Here is a 19,118-nt window from a genome sequence, read left to right as displayed (position 1 = left end):
ACCCAGTCAGGCAAGTTTCAACCAAAGGATTTAGTTTTTCTTCACCCCAGCTCCCCACCTGCTGCTTTCTAAAAGCACAGGGTCCACCCCTGAAATTTCATGGGTGTGGGGACTCTCTTTCCTCACCCTGTGTATTAGGGGATGACAATCAGGCTGAGGTGGCCCCAACCTGCATTACCTTCCTGTCACTCAAGGAATGGCAGCCTCTTTGGTGAGGTTCCACCCCTCTTGAGAATGTCACCCAGCAGCTCCTGCTGGCAGCAGGGAGCCCTCACACAGAGGGAGAGGAGAAGACGCATTTGGAGGCATTCATGGGTGAAGACAGATACCCGCTCCCCCTCTCTCCTTCTCCCACAGGCTGATGCTCCCCATTACCAAGGGCCTTCCCCTCCTCCAGTCAAGAGCATGAATGGGGTTTCTAGGGAAAACAATGCTTTGTGACCTCCCCATTCATTAGACTCTGGATGAAACAAAATGGAATGAGAGGAGACGATGAGTTTTAAGTCAAAGAGCAAAGGCCACGTGGACCATACCAGCTCGAACAGCCTTCCCCAGGCACCTTCGGCAGTGGGGGTGGGGCATGGGCTGCAGCATCCTGACTCCTCATCATGCACTGACTCAGGACTCATCCACAAGGACAGAGGTGGATTAGGTAAGAGGACAGAATCCACACTTGGAAATACATATGGCAGTTCACTGAAAGAATGACCCAATCTCTACCAGTTCACAAAAGGCCAGAGTGCAGTTCTGTTATAACTCTCAGTCCCTCCTCACCAGGGACAGCCATGGGAAACATCTCCAACCCAGGTTAGCTGACATCCTTTTCTGTAACCAGTTTCTCTGCCACTGCTGATCCTCTGCTACCTCCCATGCTGGTTTGGGAAGGGCACCCTGGGGTTCAGCGCTTCCACACCATCTGCAGAGGGAATGAGGTTCTTGGTCGCTCTGCAAGTTCACACCTTGGGGGTAGAAACTTCAGCAAGTATGCTTCTATACTCTGGTCACCCTTCTTCCTAATCTGTTTCTGTCCAAGTCAGATTTTGGCCCTGGGGAGGTTTATATCCCTCATGATAAATTTTCTTAAATGTCTTTGGGAGTTTTCTGTTCCCCAGGAAATGGCTTTTTCTCTCCCGCCACCATTGCACACTTCTCATACATAAAGTGTCCCTCTGCACTTTGGTGACCTGCTTTGAGCAGGAAAGGAATAGCTGCCCACTGTCCAGATATCACCGACTTCTATGTAGCTCTTCCGTGGGTGTTCAGAGTGTTCTGGTAGATAATTAGCTCACTTTAGGGGACCAGTTGAAACAGGGTCTCCTACTTCTCCACCATCTTGCCCCTCCAGTCTATGTAGCTCTTCCAAACACTCCCATTTGCTATGACACCTGGGGCTTTCAGTTCACTATTTTGTGCCCATCATGTGTGGGTTCCACAAAAACGACTAAGGAAAATTGGGTTTCTTTTTGTAACTGTTAGTGGCAACTACCATTTCTTGAACATATACTATGTTCTAGGCATTATGCTAAGTGCTTTACGTATATTATCTCTAGCCCTTCTGGCCAACCTATTTTATAGATGGGGAAACTGAGTCTGAGAGAAGTTGTATAACTTGCCTTGGCTCACATAGATGGGAAGTGGTAGAGGTTGGGACTTGAATGCAAGCCTGCATGGTTCAGCAGTCCGTACTCTTTCCTTTCCACCATTCTTCCAGTCATGCAACACACACTTACGAGCACCGAACATCTCCCAGACACCATTCTTTTCACCACATCCTTCATCCTAATTCTCTTGATCTGTGACAATGCAGAGAAGAGTTCCTGAAGCCCACCGCAAGGAAGAGGTCTAGAACAGCGAAGAAAAGGAAAACAAAATTGCCTATTCGTGTGTTAATTTGAAGTTTGTTCATCACTGGGAGAAGATAAAAACTAAGTGAGAATTACTGTATCAGCCATCTGTTTCCAGCTTACAAATCTGAAGCAGTAGCTGGAGCTCCCAGATGCAAACGTGGGACTATGGGACTCCTCTGAAATATAATAGACAAGAGGAGGAGCAGGAAAATGAATCTTAAACCCTGATAGACTGTTTGGCAAACTTTTTATGCTTAGTTGCAGCAGTAGGCTTGATGATTCTGAGAACTAACAGCATCATCAATCCCATCTGACATAAGAGAAGATAAGAGGCTGCTAGATTCTATGTTATTCCTCGGATACGCAGAAAATCAGTGGTGATACAGACTTATAATCTAAGCTTGTAGACAAAAATCACTGTAGCCAGCTACTTCCCTTATTTGTGGGCTGTTGAAATAGTTTTAACTAAAAATATAGTAATAAAAAATAGTAATAAAATAACTAAAGCTAAAAACATTAAAAACAAATAAACAAGAAAACAAGTGCCATGGCCAGAGAGAGCTGCTTGAGTGAAGCAGAATTGCCATGGCCTGGGCCGGCCATCATGGATTCTGCCAGTGTGGTGGCCACGTGACCCAGTTCTCAGCAAGGAGACATAACCAGAAGTCTGCCGATGGCTTCTGGAAAGACTTTTCTTTTTTTTTTTTTTTTAAGATTTTATTTATTTATTTGACAGAGAGAAATCACAAGTAGGCAGAGAGGCAGGCAGAGAGAGAGGAGGAAGCAGGCTCCCCGCTGAGCAGAAAGCCCGATGTGGGGCTCGAACCCAGGACCTGGGATCATGACCTGAGCCGAAGGCAGCGGCTTAACCCACTGAGCCACCCAGGCGCCCCTGGAAAGACTTTTCTAACAGAAAGAGACACTAAGGAGAAAGCCCATTTTCCCTCCTACCTGTCTTTGATTTTTTTCATTTAGGGATGGGACATACCAAGCCACTGCATCAACCTTGCTGCCACGACATGAGGCAATGCTGTCACCCCGGAGACTACAAAATGGAACACAGAAGATGCCTGGGTTCTTGGTAACCTCATTGCACCACGGGCAACCTGAAACCACACACCTGCAGAGTTCTTAAGTGATGTCAAGTTGCCCAATGGTTTCTGCTGCTTTCGGTTTCAGTTCCATGATACACCGGATGGAGAGGAATTGCCTGAAGCCAACGCGTTATGCAGGAATGAAAGAAACATGCGTGAACCAAGATGGGACCGCTGATTCCAAAACTTCTGTCTATTGGGTTACACAGCCTTCAAAGGAATTTAGAAACTAAGCAAACAGCACCTATCTGTTGAGCACTTACTAGATGCCAGACACTGTATGGGGTGTTGGGGTTACAAGAGTGGGCAAGGCTGGCGAGGTCACCGCGGTCATGGGAATCACCTTCCGGAAGACTGATGGTAAAGAAACAAATAAGGATAGTTGAAAACATTCTGAAGCAACTTCCTAAATATTGATTCAAATCAGTCCTGAGCATAAACCCAGACATCAGCATCACCATCGTCATTGTCACTGTCCTGATAATTCGTGCCAGGCTCTGTGGGTGTTAAATGATAAACAAGACATAGACCCTGCATTCAAGAAATCTGGGAGGCGAGAATCCAGATTTGGCCATAGAACAGTCAAAAGTTAGGCAATGAATTAGGCAACAAAAGAATTCTTCTGGTAACCAGGGTTGGGATAGGCCAGCCCCCCTGTCTCTACTATTCTCCCACACATGTTTTATAACCATTGCCCCCTTTTCCAAGAGAGAAAGAAATATTCTTAATGATTGCTGCTCTTCTTTCCCATATGGCTTCTGTTCCTGAGAGAATCAAGGGGGCTTTTTCTTGTCCAGCGAAGTAAAGAATGTAGGCTGTGTAAATCTGGGTGGCACTTACCCGTCTGTGCAACGTACCAGCAAATACTCACAGATACTCCCATAAATGATCTCACCAAAGCCTGTCTCCCTCCCTTCATCCTCTCAAAATCATACTCAGCTCATGTGTTTAGCAATGCTGTAATTGACTATTAACTGCCATATCTAACTATAAAAAACAGATAAACATCGTCTAACTGGGTCCCCACACCCACGCACATACCCTCACCCTCAGAAACGCTTCCACTGACAATCACACAAACCACGGAACACTCTCGCCCGTTTGGAGCGCTTCTTCCCACAGGCTAGCTCACACACTGGCTTTTTATTTGAGCTCTCATGGGGAATCTCTCAACTCTTAGATAGGAATTTCATTAACAAAGAAAGGGGAGGGGGGAGTCAGGAGGAAAAGTACAGCCGCAGAAGAAAGAAATTAAAATCATTTTTGAAGGGGATCTAAAATTGTATCCTCCTAGCCTGAACCTCCCCTATAACTGTTCTTTATTTGTGCATTCTGTGCCTGAAACATGCGCGCACACACACACACACACACACACACACACACCTTTTCATTGATCTGGAAACTGTCCAGGCTCCCAACTTGGCACCCAACCCACAGAGCTGTGAAATCAACCTCACCAAGCCTGTGGTTTAAAACACGGCACCATCTAACTGGAAACCCATTCAAAATAAGGAACTTGGCGCAATGATCCAGGGTCCTTTGTTTCTTCCTTCCTCTCTCAGCTGCATCTCTCATGTCATCTAGGCAGAGTCTTGCCTGGCCAAGAAAGAGAGCAGGGACAAGAAGGTGGTGCCGAGAAAGTCCCGTGGAACTCAGAAGTCACCGCCCGCCTATCGGACTCGAAGAACCAGGCGGGATGGAACCTGGGCATACTTCCGGCTGTTCCCCTGCTGCCCACGCTGCAGGTTTTTCAGGTCCTTGCTTGAGCGAGCACTCACAGGCGTAAATAAACGTGCTACCAGCAGCCCGCGTCAGCCAGACCGGCTATTTAAGCGGGCTGGCATCAGCAAACTCGGCTTCCAGATCCCGGACTTGCCTTTGCCACTCCACGTAAGTAACTTTCAGAGGTTTGCCTTTACTGCAGAGGAATGAAACTGTGGAAACTGGACCGCAGCGCTCTTCTGTTAGTTACTGCATGTGCTCTTCTGTCGGGGCAAGGCAGGGCTGAAAGGGAGGATAAAAGTTCAGAGCTGGTCCGGAGCAGGGAGCTAGAGACGGCGGCTGGGTGGAAGATAGCAGACCCTTGTAGACAATGCAAGGGGTTGGGGGATCAGGGCAAGGTGGAGTCCGGTCTGGCCTTTTGGCCAGCAGGTGAGATGTTTTTCTTGTTCTCTCCTCTCTCTGGAAGATACTCTGAAACCAGTGTCTGCGTGACTGGGCCAGATGCGTTTGGGTTGATCCCTTAGAAGCTGATGTTATCATTCATATCGGTCTCAAATCAGACATCGCATTATTTTTTAATATCTTTTTATGTCCGGTAAAGCAGAGTAAGAGGCGGTATCTCTGGAGGAAACAGAGACGGCTCAGCAGTGAACCTGCAGCGCTATTTCTTGTTTTGTCTGGTTCTTCTAACACTTATTTACAACAGTGCAAACACTGATCTTGTTTAAGATGAAAAGGAATCCCACGCTCTAGGGGTTTGAGGCAATGTCGGTTTGTGATATTGGAGCCCAGCGTTACCCGGGTGTTTCGGTGGACTGTTAGGTACGGTAGGACAGGAATCATTGAGTACAGAGGCCCCCAGCACTCCATGGGACTTGGGTGAGAGGGTCTTGAAGAGAAGAGGAATGCAGAAAGTTCCCGGGGGACAGCACTGCCAACCCCACAGGCCTTGAGTGGAGCAGGGTGAAGTATAACCAGGGCAGGCGGAGAACAAAATAAAGGTGCTGAGGGGAGGGGCAGGGAGGAGGAAAGGGAGCGGACTGGAGAGGAGTTCCTATTAGGCATCATATTAATAAAATACACGTAGGATTGTAATAGGAATAAAACACGACATAAATTCCGTAGTTCCTCCTTTGGGGTCAAGAATCTGGTGATTAAGAATCTGGCGAAAGCCAAGGACCTTTCCCAGGTAGTTCTCTCCACCCCCCAACACACACCCCGACACTCATTTTCTGGAGCCCTAGAACTCCACAGACCCCCAAATGAATGCATTTAGCTAATTTATCTTTTTTTTAAGAAGATTTTATTTATTTATTTGACAGATAGATCACAAATAGGCAGAAAGAGATCACAAGTAGGCAGAGAGGCAGGCAGAGAAAGAGAGGGAAGCAGGCTCCCTGCTGAGCAGAGAGCCCCATTCGGGCTCGATCCTAGGACCCTGCGATTATGACCTGAGCCAAAGGCAGAGGCTTTAACCCACTGAGCCACCCAGGTGCCCCTAATTTATCATTTTTAAACTGAGTGGAACTGCTGGTTAGGAACCTACAGAGGAGGCGTGGGGAGCTGACCACCCAATCGAAGCTCACTTGTAAGGTCACAAAGATTTGATTCCCATCAAGCAAATAATGAATAAGGGGTTTCTCTGGGCAAAGATAACTTGGGGACCTGGAGGAAGAGAAAAGAAATACAAGATGGGCTCCTATTCTCAAAGAGCTTGATATCTAAAATTTAATAAGAAGAAGCTGGGTGAGGGGCACCTGGGTGGCTCAATGGGTTAAGCCTCTGCCTTCAGCTCAGGTCATGATCTCAGGGTCCTGGGATCCAGCCCCGCATCGGGCTCTCTGCTCAGAGGGGATCCTGCTTCCCTGCCCCCCCCCCTTCCTGCCTCTCTGCCTACTTGTGATCTCTTTCTCTCTCTCTGTCAAATAAATAAATAAAATCTTAAGAAAAAGAAGCCGGGCAAAAATTAGAGCATATTGTACGACTCCATTGGTATAAAGTGATAGAAAATGCAAAGTATAGTAACAGAAAGCAGATCAGCAGTTACCTGGGGAAGAGAATCGGGGGAGAAGAGAGGTAAGGGAATTACCAAGGGGCCCCGGGAAACTTTGGGGGGTGGTGGATATATTCACTGTGTGATTGTGGTTACCATTTCTTACAGGTGAAAATGTATCTGATGGTCCACTTTAGACATGTGTGGTAGTCTATGTCAATTATGCTCCAACAAACAATACTTTAACAACACAGCTTTTCTATATAATTAAGGGCATTTCTAAAAAAATCAGCCTATGCAACATACTGAAAATAAAAAGTATGTTTGGAAAAAAATTAATTCCATAAATAAAATGGAGGATCAGAGGGTCAGGATTGAGGGCTCGTATAGAACCTGGAAGGTTCCAGAGATCATCTAACTCAGCAATTGCAGATCAGGAAAACTGTTTTTTAAAATACCCAGGATAAGCCCCACCCTGACCAATTAAGGAGGATCCCTGGGCATTGTTTTTTAAAGCCCCCCCACCCCCACCCCACCCCCTCCCTGGATTCTAATGCACGGCCTGGGATGAGAACCAGTGAAACCCCAACCTCTCCTTTGCCACAGGAGGCTAGGGAAGCCCAGAGAGAAGGTGGGTCTGCCCCTGACCATAGAACCACCCCTCCCATGGCCCAGGGAAGACAGCCGCAGGATCTCAGAGGAAGAGGAAGCCCTGAGACCACGCTCCTGGGTCCTCAAAACCACACTGGCAGCTCTAGCTAGGACAAGGCATCCAGCGCATTTCATGCAAATTCTTGGAATCCAGACAGGCTCAGGGCAGCCAGCGAGCGGAAAGAATTACTCAGAACCACAAAGGTGCATTATTTAGGGATTGTGCTAACACGTGAGAAGGGATGGTGAAAAGGGATGTTTCAAAACGAAGGCTTCCTTTTGTTCCCTCCCAAAATATCTGGGATAAGCCAGGGGATTATACTAATGGAGAGACCCGCAGCAGACACACCAGGCTCTCTGCTGAGGTGCCCAAGGCGGCCAAGTTGTTCTTGTGGGGATCAGCTCGAGTTCTCAGCCCTGGAAGGAGCCAATCTGGCACCGCGGGGGCGGGGGGGGGGGGTGTTTCTGTGTGAGTTCCAGTCGGTCCTGGGCAGCAGCGTGAGGGGGGTGAAGTTTGCCTCTGGGGCTACTGCTGCTCCTGTCTGTTCCTCACCATGGCTCCTGGGTGGGTGCAGGGGTACCCCTGGGACCGCCCACCACCCCTGCTCTGCCTGGGCCAGCTCCACGTATTAGCTGGTTTCTCCGCTCCCTTCTAGTCCAAACGTATCTGATTTCCAGGGTCTCATCCCCTCCGGGCTTGGCTTCTCCATCTCTGGAAAACTAATTAAAGTTATGATGTTAATAGACAATAATTGTTTAATGAGTTATGTCCCAGGATATTAAATAGGTCCTAGCAAGATAATGTATCTGGGAATTCTTTGAAATGTTATCTAAATATAATTACCATTTGGGGCAATCAGGAGGATCAAAGTTTTAGGAGAAATGTATAATCCCGACTGGTAAAAATTCCAAGCAACTTGCTGGGGGAAAATACACCAAGATTGGGGGTTTGGAGCAGAATTCCTCAAATTCCATCCTGCAGGGAATTCCCTATGGACTGCGGGGCCACACAGCATGCTTTGTCTGAATTGGTCTATTTTTTGTTAAGTGCATATGGGCTTATTGGAGATGGCTGCATTTATCTTTCTGAAAAACAGAGAGCCACCTTAAGGACACTACAGTGGAGATAAAATGTTAGGAAATTCTGCTCACAGGGCTTTACAGGTATTACATGGCTCACCCTCCTGTGTGGACAGCTGGCACTAGCAGTGCCAGTGCCTTGTCCTAGTGACAAGGGGCTTCCTTCCTTGGGGATGCAGTCCTGCAGCTCCGGACAAGGGATCCCCTCAGTTCCTGGGACTCTGGGTCCTTGACAGCCCTGTCTTCCCTCAGAAGCCTGAGATTGCTACAGCTCTCCTTGGCAAGTGGCAGTGGCATCTGGCACGTCCTGCCTCCAAAGAGGGGTGTGGCCAGGTGTGTGATTAACCTGTAGGGAAGCAGAGTCTTCAGGCAGCTGGGAACCCAGAGCGGCTGGGCAGCCGGAGGGCAAGGAGTCTTCCCCCGTGAGCACGTAGCGTCGAGGAGAGGAGGGAGAAGGTAAGCACTGTCCTGGCTCCGGGGAGACCAGGTGCTCAAGTTCGGAGGAAAGGATTAGGCTATTGGCATCAGGTGGCCAGCCCACACTGGTTTAATGCTGCTGTTGGGAAGCCTGATGTTTCTTTCTCTGGCCAGAGTTTCACCAAAAATTGTTTTTTGAAAGATGAGTTGACATGATTGCACAGCTGATAAACATCATTTTTGTAGAACAGTGACAGAATTTCTGCCTTCTTTGGATGGCTTGTCTTTGAATACATCCCTCTCCCCTTTGTTTTCAAATTCTCTTACTGTGGAATGGCTTAACTCACTTGGACTTTTTTTTTTTTTTTAAGACTGTGTCATGACTGAACCCAGATTAATTTTTAGATGTTGTTGATGGCTCCCTCGAACTTTTAAAAAGCCAGGTGGATGGGGATGGTCAAAAGAACTGTGCAAAGATGCAAATGTGGGCGGAAGTGTGGCATATGACTCATGGTAATTTATAAAGTACTTACCTGTCCATCTCAAAGCCAGCACCTGAGGATCCCGAGGCAGCCCCTGGACCACAGCCATCCTGTCTGCTCACTTTGGACAGGCTGGTAGAGAATAATCTATAAGGGATTCTCCTGGTGCAGGGGGTGTGTGCACCTGTTCTTTTCCTGGCTTTGGGTCCCTTGACCGCCCCACCCTTCAATGACCCCAATATGGGTTTGACATGTTGGCGCTGTTGATTCTGAACACACGTGAGTTTTGGGTGTGTGGATTCGTGACCAAACAGGTACAGGTCAGGCTATCCTTTCTATTTGCTGGGAAACTCCCTTCACCGATCTTCAAGTCATAGGTTAAACACTCTTCCACAGAATCCCAGTGTAGACAAGTCCCGGCAGATAACAGTCGAGCCTAGGGAAGTATGAGTCTGATGTTCAGGAGCCTGGGTCCTATCTTCAGTTTTCATTCAGCTTTAATGGAGTTTTGAAACAGAGGGAGCCTGAAATATCTGTTGTTCCAGTGGGTTATTTTTTTTTAAAGATTTTATTTATTTACTTGATAGAGATCACAAGTAGGCAGAGAGGCAGGCAGAGAGAGAGGAAGGGAAGCAGGCTCCCCACTGAGCAGAGAGCCCGATGCGGGACTCGATTCCAGTCCGATGCGGGATCATGACCTGAGCCGAAGGCAGAGGCTTTAACCCACTGAGCCACCCAGATGCCCCTCCTGTGGATTAATAGCGCCCCCTTTCATTTCCAAAAGTACTTAACCTGAGCAATAAACTACATGGTCACCTCTGAATACCACACATAAAGGTTCAAGAGTACAATGAGTTGCCCTGCATCTTACGATGAGTTGGTGGCTGAGCTGGCCCTGGTACCAGCCCTCCCCATGCCTCATTCTGGTCCCTGCCAAGTCACTCACTCGCCCTGTGACTCGGGTTCCCGGTGGGAAGCATTGTGTCCCGACAGCCCAGACGGAGAGCCGGTATATTTATGTTGGCTTGCCAAACAGAAGTTCAACATGAATGCTAGGGGCTCAAGGAATTGTTCATCACAAGGTCAAATTACTCTATTTGCTTCAGGTTCTAATGTTAGCTTATGGCCATGTTTGGATAACGATAGAAGTTCTTTTAAAAGTAGGGAAGTTAATTTTTACCCATTCTCGTATGATTTCTTGTAATTTGCTCCTGGTAGTTTTGATAAAATGTGGCCAAACATGAAAATCCTCCAGATCTTTCAGAGCTACTCTGTCCTTTGATGTTAAAACCAAAACCAGAAACAATCTAAGGCAGACATCGATCGGTTCTGATCTCTTAGTGTGTCCTGGGCAGGAAACTAATGGCTGCCACTGCAGCCACTAGGTCTGGAGGATCATAATGGAAGTTTCCTTAAATTCTTGAGGACATGACGGGTCTGCTTAGATAGTCTAGTCTTCACTGCTGTATCTTCATTTCCTTCCTGTATGGTTTCTCCCTAGGAAAATTTATATAAACAATGTCTCTAGCTCTTATGCCCCTCACTCCTTTCCAAATTTCTGGTCTACTAATGCCCAGGAGTGAAATGTGTTTTAGAAAATATTATTTTTTTTTAAGATTTTATTTATTTATTTCACAGACAGAGATCACAAGTAGGCAGAGAGGCAGACAGAGAGAGAGGAGAAAGCTGGCTCCCCACAGAAGAGAGAGCCCAATGTGGGGCTCGATCCCAGGACCCTGGGATCATGACTGGAGCTGAAGGCAGAGGCTTTAACCCACTGAGCCACCCAGGCGCCCCTAGAAAATATTCTAATTCAGTAACTTGTGCATGGAAGTATCTGTCCTTCTATTGTGTGTTCTTCGTGCTCTTCTGTGGGAATAGAATGGCATCCTTTGGCATTGGGATGAATGAAGCAGGACTAAAGAAAGGGGGAGGTTTACTAAAAAAAAAAAAAAGAGAAAGAAAGGGGGAGGTCATCTCCTCTTTCATTAGCATTATGCCTGGTTCAGGTTCCACAATTTATTTATTTATTTATTTTTAAAGATTATATTTATTTATTTGACAGAGAGAGACACAGAGAGAGAGAGGGAACACGAGCAGGGGGAGTGGAAGAGGGAGAAGCAGGCTTCCTGCAGAGCAGGGAGCCCAATGTGGGGCTCGATCCCAGGACCCCAGGATCATGACCTGAGCTGAAGGCAGATGCTTAGCTGACTGAGCCACCCAGGCACCCCAGGTTCCACAATTTAAAAGGGAGTTTTTCTAGTCCTTGGAACTAGCTTAGAAGAGCTCCTAAATGGCTGAATAATAATAAAATAAGGAACAGCAAAAGGATAACTTGGATAAGAGCAGGCTAGAAAGCCATTTGATATCAGTGTTGAAAAGCCTGGAGGGTGATCATGGTGGTCAACTATCAGCTCTTCACCTGGCCAGCTGAGAGGAAACGGACCAACCCAGGGCTGGTGTGGGCTGCAGCATGAAGGGTACTGAGTAAGCCAGGAAGCAGTCCCTCATTATACAAAAAATACCTTAGGAAGAATTACACAAGTAAACTCTGAAAGAGGGGGCAGCCCAACAGTCCTTTATTTTTTAAAGTCTTTGTTTTGTTTTGAGGCTCATGTCATCATATTCCTTAATTTGTGGTACACAGAAGACCCTTCTTGGGTTTTCCTTCTCATTCTACTTATTTGCTCTCCCACTCACCCTTTATCTTGTTCTCTTAACAGCATATTCTTAAGACTGACCTATGTTGCCAATTATATTTCTAATGTATCTAACGCATTGTTTCTAACTGCTTTTTATTGGTCTCCTATTTCTATGCACGCCATGCATATTGAATCCTCTAGTATTGAACGTTTCTGCTGCTTTCAGGTCTCACAAATGATGCCATAATGAATATACTCCTACGTATGGATGAGCACTCTTTAGATCTGGTTGACGGGAAACAGGAAAGGGAGAGGGGTGGGCTAGATGGTCTATGTTTTCTTTAAGCGATGAGGAATATTGAATTGTCCGTGAGAAATGGAGACACATGATATCACAAGTCCTAGTCCAGTATTTCAAATGTTTAGAAGTTTTTCTTAGTTCCTTAGTAACTTCCTTAATAAGAGACTGAAATAATATTCTGGAGCTTAAAGAGTGTGATCTTCAATGATCTTCCCTTTTCAACGTCATGTTCTTCAACTTGGGCTGGTCAGTTCTGGAAGCATTTCATTTCTCCATATTGACCATTGATTACCTGGACAAAGCAAATGAAATGTTCTAAGGGACCTTATTATTCATAGGGTTGGGTGAAGTTTCTAGAATGTTTTGCTATTTTAATGTTTGCAAAACCTGTTGGCATTCAGTTGCCCAACAGCAGATCCTGAGTCACCAGGAAAGGCATAGGAACCATAATAGGGATATCTTGTATTTATATAGTGTTTATAATTTATAGTGTTATTCATAAGCATAATCTATCTTATTGAATCCTACAACAAATCTGTGAGGCAGGTGGGGGTAGGATTGGTGTAGCAGGGGATACCTTCATCTGTAGATGAAGAAATGGCAGTTCAAAGCAATTAAGTTGTCCAAAGTCACTTGGAAATTTAAGTAACCTTTCTGGAAGCAGAGTGAGGGTCTTCTGAGGCTCCATCGAGCATTTCTTCTTCTTCTCCTCCTCCTCCTTCTTCTTCTTCTTCTTCTTCTTCTTCTTCTTCTTCTTCTTCTTCTTCTTCTTCTTTTTTTAGATTTATTTATTTGAGAGAAAGTGAGCAAAAGAGCATGATTTGGGGGGTGAGGCAGAGGGAGAAACAGAGTCCCCACTGAGCAGGGAGCCCTCCAAGGTGCTGGATCCCAGGACCCTGGGATCAAGAACTCAGCCGAAGGCAGATGCTTAACTGATGGAGCCACCCAGGTGCCCCCTCATCCAGCCTTTCTGCAACATCTCTCTAATGCTCAACGACATGACCTACAGTAGGTTGAGTTATCCCCTGGGCTGGACTTTGTAGAGTATCTGTCTTTTTCAATTATTTTTTTTTAAGATTTTATTTATTTATTTGTCAGAGAGAGAGAGAGAGAGAGAGCGAGCACAGGCAGACAGAGTGGCAGGCAGAGGCAGAGGGAGAAGCAGGCTCCCCACAGAACGAGGAGCCCGATGTGGGACTCGATCCCAGGACGCTGGGATCATGACCTGAGCCGAAGGCAGCGGCTTAACCCACTGAGCCACCCAGGTGTCCCTGTCTTTTTCAATTATTTTGTGATGTTAATAAGAAGGCTCTAGCAGCATACCCTCTGTTTATCCCATTAGCTGAACATCTGTTCATAAAAACAAGTGGGTAAAAAAATAAGGCCCATATAACTGAGTTTCATGGCAACAAGCAAGATGCATGGTTGGACTTTGGCATAATTTGGAGAGCTACAAAGTACCAAGTGCATGTCATCTTATTCATTACCTAATTACAGTCATAAAACAAGAATGGTGGTCGGACCATAAAAAAGAATAATTGATTGAAGTACATTTGCGTAGAGATTATCTTCAAAGAGTCTTTTGTTTCTTTTTTTTTTTTTAAGATTTTATTTATTTATTTGACAGAGAGATAGAGTCCAAGTAGGCAGAGCGGCAGGCAGAGGAAGAAGAAAAAACAGGCTCTCTGCTGAGCAGGGAGCCTGACATGGGCCTTGATCCCAGGACCCTGAGATCATAAACTGAGACAAAGACAGCCCCTTGACTGACTGAGCTGCCCATACGCCCCCAAAGAATCTTTCCTAGACATTTCAAAATGCAAAATCAACCTGAGAAAGTTATGCCTACTTGCACTATGTTACAAACTCCTACAAATAGGCAGCCTAACCATCGACCCATCATGCATGTGCAATACCAGGAAAGTCCCTAACTACTCTTCTTTACCATGCAATTATGGCTCAGGCAAAAGTATTGTAGAACCCAGTATACATTTTTAAAAAGTAAATCATGATGAAATGTCCCCAGAATGACAAATGAATAGCCTTTTTGAGAGTCAGGCACTGGGAATAAGAACCACTTCAGAAAAAAACTCTAATTTTTGTTGACATTCTAAAGCGACTAGATGGGGCGCCTGGGTGGCTCAGTGGGTTAAGCCGCTGCCTTCGGCTCAGGTCATGATCTCAGGGTCCTGGGATCGAGTCCCGCATCGGGCTCTCTGCTCAGCAGGGAGCCTGCTTCCCTTCCCCTCTCTCTGCCTGCCTCTCTGTCTACTTGTGATCTCTCTCTCTGTCAAATAAATAAATAAAATCTTTAAAAAAAATAAATAAAGCGACTAGATGGCTACAGGACAATATGACAATCCTACTCGACTCTCAGTTATCTGTGTGTGGCTTCACTGGATTAGATTTTTAAAATACCAGGCTGATTTCTATCATTAGTGTTTAAATTTTGGAGCGCCTTTCCTCTTCTAAGAAAGAAACCTATTTCTCCCTACCCTGCAGCCTATTAATCTAATTAATTTAATTAATGTCTTCTAAGTCAAGCAGAATTAGGAAGCTAAGTGGGTTACCCAAAATGAAAAGCTTAAAACATAGAAAGGATATTGATAGGGGCATTTGGGTGGCTCAGATGGTTAAGTGTCTGACTCTTGATTTTGGCTCAGGTCATGATCTCAGGGTCATGAGAATCAAGCCCAGAGTTGGGCTCCTCAATCAGCTGAAGATTCTCTCTCCTTCTTCCTCTGTAAGCCCCCAAAATAAATAAATAAGTCTCTTTTTAAAAAAGGATATTTATAACCTGCCATTTTGACTTACTTGTGCCATTGTTCCTCTCCACAAACAGTTTAGAAAGGTGGTCTTTTTTTTTTTTTAAAGATTTTATTTATTTATTTGACAGAGAGAGATCACAAGCAGGCAGAGAGACAGGCAGAGAGAGAGGAAGGGAAGCAGGCTCCCTGCTGAGCAGAGAGCCCGATGCGGGGCTCGATCCCAGGACCCTGGGATCATGACCCGAGCCGAAGGCAGCGGCTTTAACCCACTGAGCCACCCAGGTGCCCCCTCGAAAGGTGGTCTTTTTGTTATTTGCTTCTAGCCTTAGCACTGCAAATTTCTCTTTATGTTTAATGGTTTGCTTTGGAAAATATTAAAGATTTCCCCCCCTCATAACAGAAATCTATTTGTCTAAAAATCTGTTTTCTTAGTGTATTAGGGCATGAGACATTTTCAAAGAGATTTGATAAATCAATTTACTTCACAAGTCTCACCCCTCCTGGATTATCTGGTTTGAAAAGCCCTGAGCACACGGCTGGGCTGGTGGAAATCTCTAGAACAAGCCGTTTTTGTCCCTTTGTTTATATTTGGTCATAGGACAATCTCTGTTTGGGACGTAATGAATATTCACACTTACTAAACATTAGCACAACCATACTAACAATACCCAAAGCAGGCAGAAGCCCAAGTATATTCACCCCATCAGACAAATTTCTTTTTTTTTTTTTTAAAGATTTTATTTATTTATTTGACAGAGAGAAATCACAAGTAGGCAGAGAGGCAGCCAGAGAGAGAGGAGGAAGCAGGCTCCCTGCTGAGCAGAGAGCCCGATGTGGGGCTTGAACCCAGGACCTGGGATCATGACCTGAGCCGAAGGCAGCGGCTTAACCCACTGAGCCACCCAGGCGCCCCGCATCAGACAAATTTCTATCCTACCTATTCAAAGTGGGGTAAAAAGGAAAGGTCAGGAAATTTGAAGCTATAGTGTGCTCTCTGATCGGTGACCACAAAGCTGTAACCATATGATTTCTTAAGAGCAAAAAGCAGCCTCCTGTTCATTACCAAGGTTAGGAATATGTGTTTCTGTCCTACAAGATTCAGAACCACATCTTGTTAAACTCTAACAGCAGTAATGGATACCTAAATTCAATAGGAATGTTTGTACTATCCCACACCTCAGTGAGAAATCGAATGTTTTATGTATACTAAGGGGACCAGATATCCAGATTTGCCTGGGACGCTCTGACGTATGCTGTTGTCTTGGTGTAATTAATCACAGCACCCCCTTTACACACAGATGCTCCAGGTTAGATGGCAAATTATTTGGTTAAATATTAAAGAGCACCTTGGTTCAAAATGTATTGTGGGCTCTTCAGTGGTCCTTTGAAGTAGAAACTAGGCACAAAGTGTTCAGCATACCAGGGACAGAGCCTGGAACAAGCCACTGCATTCCCCTTTCTCAGGTCAGTGACATTAGCAAGCTGCTATTGGGAAATAGCATGATCATTTAAACCCAGGCCATGCCAAGTGTCAGAATTTTAGAGGAGAAATGATCTCCGAGGTCATCTGGCCCAACATCTTCACTTTTCTGGATGAATAAATTATTACACTTCTGAAAACATAAAGGTCATTTTATAGTTTTCTAAGTTGTTTCTTGAGCAGAATCTTAGTGGATCACAATTGAAGTAAGGAAGGAAGTTTTTAGCCACATTTTATAGAGAAGAGAACTAAGTTTCAAATGTTAAAAACAAACAAACAAACAAAAAACCAAACACCTCAGCCAAGGCCATGTGACTACTAAGTAGAAGAGCTAAAATCGAAATGCAGGTCTGACTCTTTGCCCAGTGCTCTTTCCAATATCCCATACCAGTTTAATATTTTCATTCATTAATGAGGATTTAAAATCTCTCTCCTCTATGTAATTCAATAAAGATATATAACACTCCCTCTGTAACTAATGTTGTACACTCAAAATAATTTTATTTCTGCTTCTTTCTCCTACCTGCAAAGAGCTCAGGCCAGCAACTGAACTGTTCTGGCCTGACAGCGCCTCTTGGTGGCTGCCCCAGGAAATGCAAGGCACAAAACCTTTCCTACCACCTTCTTCTTGTCCCTTGGGTAGAAGAAGGAGGAGGTGAGGACTGTGCCGAATAATCTTTGACTTTTTCTTTATTGTTCATTAATTATGTCTCTATAGGAAACTATATTTTCCTATAACTATAGAATATAGTTTCTATAGGAAACTATATTTCCTATTAATTATGACAACCTACTTCTCACATCAGTGCTTCTCAGCATTCCCCTTCTCCCTCCTTCCCCCATTTTATTTCATTTCTGACCCGAATACAGCTCTGATGATTATGTTTTTATGGGTAAGTCATACTTCCCAAAGTGAAAATAAGTTTCAATCACCCCGAATCCAATACGTGTTCACTGTATACCCTACAATGTGTCAGGGACTGCTCCTGACTCTTGGGATACATCAGATTTGGGCTATAAACCTCTAGCCTCCTCCAAGTTCCCTGAACCCCCTTCAATGTCTGTACCAGAACCTCATTTCTCTGAGCCAAGGCTTAATTAAAACTGCTGTTTCTTAAGCATTTGCCTTCAAAGTGAGAGGATAGCTTATTAAATTTCCCTGGGATATTTCAACAGGATGAGTTTCTACCTTTTTTTTTTTTCCTGTAACAAACATTTTAGTTACACTCCCTCCAGTCGGTCAGTAAGCCTGGGATTCTACCTACAGTTTACAGCGTTCTGTCTAGAGAAAACTTCTGAACTCCTAACGATCACTATATAGACTTTCGGAAAAACAACTGAAACAACAGGGAGATCTCCCGTGAGGAGATTAAGGAAGTGGGGTTGCCTTCTTTCATTTGCCTGTTTATTTCTAAGTAGGTTGACTCATTCCTCTACTTATTTCATAGAACAAAGAAGCCCAAGGTTTTATTACTGTCTTTAACCATTTCCCCCACTTCTCTACCTACAGAGTTTCTACTTAGAGCATGAGTTGGGCTACCAGTGAAAAGAATTCTGTGTATACAAAGAATTTTCTGTCCAGGGTTAATTAATGATTAATTTACTGCTGGAAGACCTTCACAGACACTGCCCCCTCCCTTTTCATATCTTGCTATTTTCTGTAAGTGGCTGTAGAAAGTCTAGACCACTGACGGACTTGTTTCAACAACAGTTTCAGGAGTTTCCTTAATCACTTTGACTAAACTCTGTAAATCTAGGGAGTAAGTAGCAGCCATAGTCACTAAGATCTACCTGGTCTGGTTGAAGCCAACCTTTCTGTTCCATTCTGTCAAATGCTGACATCTTTTCTCATTTGTCCACTATATTTTTCACATAATGTCATCTTTCATTTATGTCTGTACCCATTAAAGAAGAGCGTGTGGGGGAAAGCAAGCCAGCCCGGCTGGTGGAGCTGGTAGCAGTCACTGAAATCACTAGCTAATCCATTTCGCTGGGTCACAGCCACGTCTGGTCACCATGTTTCTGTTTCGAAACATGCCACAGGGAGGGGGTCATTGCTGCAAGACTGGCTCTGCCCCACAGGGGAGCCGGCATAGACGCAGGACACTGCCTTACTTTTGTCCCAGGAGCACCACCTGGCTTCACTTCTCCTCTTTCCACAACCACCCTTCAAGGCTCTTCTGTCTACACGGCTACTCCAAGCAAAGAGGAAATCTAGTGTAGTGGCTAAGAACACGGATGCAGAAGCTAGACTTTCTGGGTTTGAATTCCTGCTCTACCACTCACTAGGCTTGTATTTGGGGAAAGTTATATACATCTCTTGGGGAAAGGGATAGAAGTTTCCATTTACTTTTAATTGAATTCCATTCAATTACTACATGGATAAAATGGAGACAAGAAGAGTGCCTGTCCCGTAATGCTGCTTCCTCTGATGGTTACAGGAGTTAACTCGTCTAAGATGTATGACGGTGCCAGGCACGGAGTAATTGCTCAATAAGTATGTTGTTATTGTGCTAGCAGGGATGAGGTGTCTGTATGCAACTCAAAAACAGGAACAACTCTGTGCTGTTTCAGGCAGTGTGGACTAAAAGATATTAGAAGGCAGGGAAGTTATTTTTTCCAATGTAATGTTTTGGTTTTGAAC

The 19,118-nt window shown here is 45.1% G+C and overlaps 1 protein-coding gene across 2 annotated transcripts in view; it reads left to right on the top strand.

The window, feature by feature from the left end:
* Positions 1-4,665: 4,665 nt before the first annotated feature.
* The window catches only part of HOPX (HOP homeobox), a 31,921-nt gene continuing 17,468 nt past the window's right edge, over positions 4,666-19,118 (top strand). Inside the window, exon 1 of one of the 2 annotated variants that reach the window (XM_047719387.1) lies at positions 4,666-4,831. The gene's annotated coding sequence lies outside the window, so the exon portion shown is untranslated. Of the gene's footprint in view, positions 4,832-8,696; positions 8,844-19,118 lie in introns of those variants that run through there. The other variant, XM_047719386.1, reaches the window with a different exon arrangement.

This window comes from Lutra lutra, chromosome 2, assembly GCF_902655055.1.
Source record: "Lutra lutra chromosome 2, mLutLut1.2, whole genome shotgun sequence".
In the NCBI taxonomy this organism is placed as follows: Eukaryota; Metazoa; Chordata; class Mammalia; order Carnivora; family Mustelidae; genus Lutra; species Lutra lutra.
The sequence above is the reverse complement of the archived record's forward strand: the minus strand, read 5'-3'. Positions and strand labels throughout refer to the sequence as shown.